Here is a 5740-nt window from a genome sequence, read left to right as displayed (position 1 = left end):
CACAAGGATTGCTAGGATCCAAATTTATTCAAACATAAACAAAAATAAAAACACACAGACGCTCCAAGTAAAGCACATATGATGTGACCGAATAAAAATATAGTTTCAATAGAAGAAACTTGATAAGTTGATGAAGAAGGGGATGCCTTGGGAATCCCCAAGCTTAGATGCTTGAGTCTTCTTGAAATATGCAGGGATGAACCACGGGGCATCCCCAAGCTTAGACTTTTCACTCTTCTTGATCATATATCATCCTCCTCTCTTGACCCTTGAAAACTTCCTTCACACCAAACTTCTCATAAACTTCATTAGAGGGGTTAGTACTCAAAAAAACTTTAATCCACCTTGGCCCTATAGTGACACATTGCAAGAACTCAATAAAACATTAACTACAGCTCTCCACGTCTAGAAAGCCTCACTTAAAGTCCACAAGAGACAATGCAAAAAACAGAGACAGAATCTGTCAAAACAGAACAGCCAGTAAACACGAATTTTTAAATGGTACTTCCGTTGCTCAAATCAGAAAACTCAAAACTAACGAAAGTTGCGTACATATCTGAGGAATGCACACGCAAATTGGCAGATTTTTCTGAGTTACGTACAGAGAGCCCTGCCCAGATTCGTGACAGATAGAAATCTGTTTCTGCGCAGAAATCCAAATCTAGCATCAACCTTCTATTAGAGACTTCACTTGGCACAATATTGCAATAAAATAAAGATAAGGAGAGGTTGCTACAGTAATAACAACTTCCAAGACACAACAAAACAGTAGCAAAATAAAGACATGGGTTATCTCCCAAGAAGTGCTTTCTTTATAGCCATTAAGATGGGCTCAGCAGTTTTAATGATGCACTCGTAAGGAATAAGAGTTGAAGCAAAAGAGAGCACAAAGAAGCAAATTCAAAACACATTTAAGTCTAACCCACTTCCTATGCATAGGAATCTTGTACACAAATAAATCCATGAAGAACAAAGTGACAAGCATAAGAAGGTAAAACGAGAGTAACTTCAAAATTTTAAGCATATAGAGAGGTGTTTTAGTACCATGCAAATTTCTACAACCATATTTTCCTCTCTCATAATAATTTTCAGTAGCTTCATGGATAAACTCAACAATATAACTATCACATACAGCATGCTTTCCATGATCCACAATCATATAATTTTTATCAAGCTCAAAAATAATGGGATTAAAACTTTCAAACCCACTTTTATCAATAATATAACAAGATGATTGATCAATCTCAAAAGATATGGGACTCCTAGATAAAGTCAAGACTTTTCCAATCCCATTTTCATTAGTAGTACAATTAATATTATCAAGTAACATAGGACCATCATCTAGAGATTTATCATAAACATTTGCTAAGCAAAACTCTTTAGTACCATGCATTTCGACATCGTGCACAAACAAAGCATTATCATAAGATTTATCAAAATAGCATGGATTATCATAGATAACAGTAGCATAATCATTCTCACAAGTTTTACTCATAGGGAATATTTCAAGAGAATCCACAGGAACATAACATTCATCCTCCTTTGGTAAGCATGGAGGACAATCAAATAGTGTAAGAGATAAAGAGTTACTCTCATTAGAAGGTTGGCATGGGTAGCTAATCCATTCTTCCTCCTTTTGTTCATCACTCTCCTCTTCTTTTTCATCCAATGAGCTTTCAGGTTCATCAATCTCCTCCTCTTTTTCATCCAATGAGCCTTCAGGTTCATCAATTTCTTCTTCCACTGGTTCCTGCAAATTGTGAGTGCATTCTTGTGCATTAATGAGTCTCTCTTTATAATCAATGATATAAGGATTACTTTCTATGCAAAAATTAAGGATAGATGAGACATAATCTTTAAGGTCCTTACAAACAACACAAGTTTCATAATTTTTAGATATGAAGGATTCGATCTCAGAGGCTCCCATAAATATGACAAATTGTTCTACCTCTTCGAACCCAAAATGAATATAGTTATTCCAATTATAGTTCTTAATTAAAACTTCCTCACTAAAGCCACATTGAAATTTCAGATGTTTAGTATCCTCTTTAGAGCAACAATTTATATCATGGCGTTTAAGCAAGATTTTAGCAATTGTATTCAATTTTTCTATCACAAAGCACTCATAACTTTACCCTTTCTTGATTCTCTATAATTATTATATAATACTATAAGCTCCAGATAGGTTGTGGGTTCTTCCATAACAACAGTTTTTAATTTTTCGGTTTTTCAAATTTTTATGGATTTTTGGGTATATGAGAAAAGTAAAACAAAACAAAAACAAACTAGGCAAAAGTAAACAAAGCAAAATAATACTAGACAGAAATAAACTAAGCACAAATAAACTAGAGAAAAGTAAACTAAGCAAAACAAAATAAAATAAAACAGAGAGAGAGGTGGAGTGTACTCCCCAGGTGAACTTATGAGTAGAGCTATGCCTCCCCGGCAACGGCGCCAAAAAATAGTCTTGATAACCCACAAGTATAGGGGATCGCAACAGTCTTCGAGGGAAGTAAAACCCAAATTTATTGATTCAACACAAGGGGAGGTAAAGAATACTTATAAGCCTTAACAACTGAGTTGTCAATTCAGCCTGCACCTGGAAAAGCACTAGTAACAGGGGTGATGTGAAAGTAGCAGTAATATGAGAGCAAGAGTAACAAGTAACACAACGACAGAGTAGCAGTAATATGAGAGCAATGGAACCGTAAAATAGTTGATACTACTTCCAATGTCATGTAGAACGAGTATATGATGATGAGAGATGGACCGGGGTTCCCAGCCTATCTACACTAGTGGTAACTCTCCAATAACAAGTGTTGGGTGAACAAATTACAGCTTGGGCAATTGATAGGATTGAAATAGCATTAAGACATAACATCAAGTCTATTAATCATGTAGGCATGTTTCCCATATATAGTCATACGTGCTCGCAATGAGAAACTTGTACAACATCTTTTGTCCTACCAGCCGGTGGCAGCCGGGCCTCTAGGGAATCTATCTGGATATTAAGGTACTCCTTTTAATAGAGCACCGGAGCAAAGCATTAACACTCCGTGAAAACATGTGATCCTCATACCTAAGCCTTTCCCTCCAGTTGTCCCAATTTCTGTCACTTTGGGGCCTTTGGTTCCGGACATAGACATGTGCATACAACTTGTAGATACAATCTAAGCAATAAATATAGAGCTTAAATCTAAGATCATGCCACTCGGGCCCTAGTGACAAGCATTAAACACAACAAGATTGCAGCAACAATAACTTCACAAACTTTATAGATAGACTAATCATAATGTAACAATCCATCGGATCCCAACAAACACAACACCGATTACATCAGATGAATCTCAATCATGTAAGGCAGCTCATGAGATCATTGTATTGGAGTACATGGGGGAGAGAATACCAACTAGCTACAGCTAGAACCCGTAGTCCATGGGGGAACTACTCACGGAGCATGATGGAGGCGGTGGCGTCGATGGAGATGGCTTCCGGGGGCACTTCCCCGTCCCGGCAGGGTGCCGGAACAGAGACTTCTGTCCCCCGAAACGGAGTTTCGCGATGGTGGCGGCGCCCCTGGAGTCTTTCTGGAGTTTCGTCAATTGGTATCGAGGTTTTAGGTCAGGACGGCTTAAATAGGCGAAGAGTCGGAGTCGGAGGGGCCACGGGGCCACCTCACCCTAGGGCGGCGCGCCCCCCTCCTGGGCCGCGCCGGCCACACGCGTGGGGCCCCCAGGGCACCCCTCTAGTCCCCCTTTGACTTTCTGGAAGGTTCCGGGAAAATAAGGTTACGGGCGTTGATTTCGTCGAATTCCGAGAATATTGCCCGAACAGCCTTTCTCGGAACCAAAAACAACGTAAAACAAGAATCGGCCCTTCGGCATCTCGTTAATAGGTTAGTTCCGAAAAATGCATAAAAACATTATAAAGTGCAAGCAAAACATGTAAGTATTGTCATAAAACAAGTATGGAACATCAGAAATTATAGGTACGTTAGAGATGTATCAGTACGAACCTGATACAGAGAATATAGAGCATGGTGTCACAGAGGCTTTACGCACAAACAACTGAAGACATGTGCTACTTTAAGCATTTTCCGACAACGAGAACAGATTGAGGATGCAGACAGATGATACGTCTCAAACGTATCTATAATTTCGTATGTTCCATGCTAGTTTTATGACAATACCTACATGTTTTGTTCACACTTTATATCGTTTTGATGCATTTTCCGGAACTAACCTATTGACGAGATGCCAAGTGCCGCGTTCTGTTTTCTGCTGTTTTTGGTTTCGTAAATCCTAGTAAGGAAATATTCTCGGAATTGGACGAAATCAACGCCCAGCATCTTATAATTCCACGAAGCTTCCAGAACACCCGAGAGGGACCAGAGGAGGGCCACAGGGCCACCACACGCCAGGGCGGCGCGGCCCAAGGGGTGCCCCCCTATTGTGTGGCTGCCCCGTAACCCTTCCGACTCCGCCTTTTCGCCTATAAGAAGCCCCCTGACCTAAATCTTCGATACGGAAAAGCCACGATACGAGAAAAGTTCCAGAGCCGCCGCCATCGCGAAGCCAAGATTCGGGGGACAGAAGTCTCTGTTCCGGCACGCCGCCGGGACGGGGAAGTGCCCCCGGAAGGCATCTCCATCGACACCACCGCCATCTTCATCGCCGCTGCTGTCTCCTATGATGAGGAGGGAGTAGTTCTCCACCGGGCTGAGGGCTCTACCGGTAGCTATGTGGTTAATCTCTCTCTCTGTACCCCAATACAATGATCTCATGAATTGCTTTGCATGATTGAGATCCATATGATGAGCTTTGTATCGCTATTAGTCTATGTGCTACTCTTGTGATGTTATTAAAGTAGTCTATTCCTCCTTCATGGTGTAATGGTGACAGTGTGTGCATCGTGTAGTTCTTGGCGTAGGTTATGATCATAATCTCTTGTAGGTTATGGAGTTAATTATTACTATGATATTATTGATGTGATTTATTCCCCTTCATAGTGTAAAGGTGACAAGTGTGTATGATATGTTAGTACTCGGTTTAAGTTGCAAAGATCTATTATGCTCTAAGGTTACTTAAATATGAATATCGAATGTTGTGGAGCTTGTTAACTCCGGCATTGAGGTGCTCTTGTAGCCCTACACAACGAATGGTGTTCATTATCAAACAAGAGTATATGTAGCACAAAGGAAGAGAACTTATTTATTATGTGATCAATGTTGAGAGTGTCCACTAGTGAAAGTAGGATCCCTAGGCCTTGTTTCCAATACTGCAAACACCGCTTATTTACTGTTCTACTGCATGTTTACTTGCTGCAATATTTACTTCAGATCGCAATTACCATCTACCACCATCTATATCATCTGCGTTTTAATATCTCTTCGCCGAACTAGTGCACCTATACATCTGACAAGTGTATTAGGTGTGTTGGGGACACAAGAGACTTCTTGTATCGTGATTGCGGTGGTTGCTTGAGAGGGATATCTTTGACCTCTTCCTCCCCGAGTTCGATAAACCTTGGGTGATCCACTTAAGGGAAACTTGCTGCTGTTCTACAAACCTCTCGCTCTTGGAGGCCCAACACCTGTCTACAAGAATAGAAGCACACGTAGACATCAAGCACTTTTCACAGCGCCGTTGCCGGGAGGAAAGGTAAAAGGCACTCACACTCCGGTCCCAGGTAACTAAGTTATTTTCTGTTGCCGTTGTAAGTGCTCGAAGCTATTTCCTTT

The sequence above is a fragment of the Lolium rigidum genome, chromosome 2 (genome assembly GCF_022539505.1).
Source record: "Lolium rigidum isolate FL_2022 chromosome 2, APGP_CSIRO_Lrig_0.1, whole genome shotgun sequence".
NCBI lineage: Eukaryota > Viridiplantae > Streptophyta > Magnoliopsida > Poales > Poaceae > Lolium > Lolium rigidum.
Note: the sequence above shows the minus strand (reverse complement) of the source record.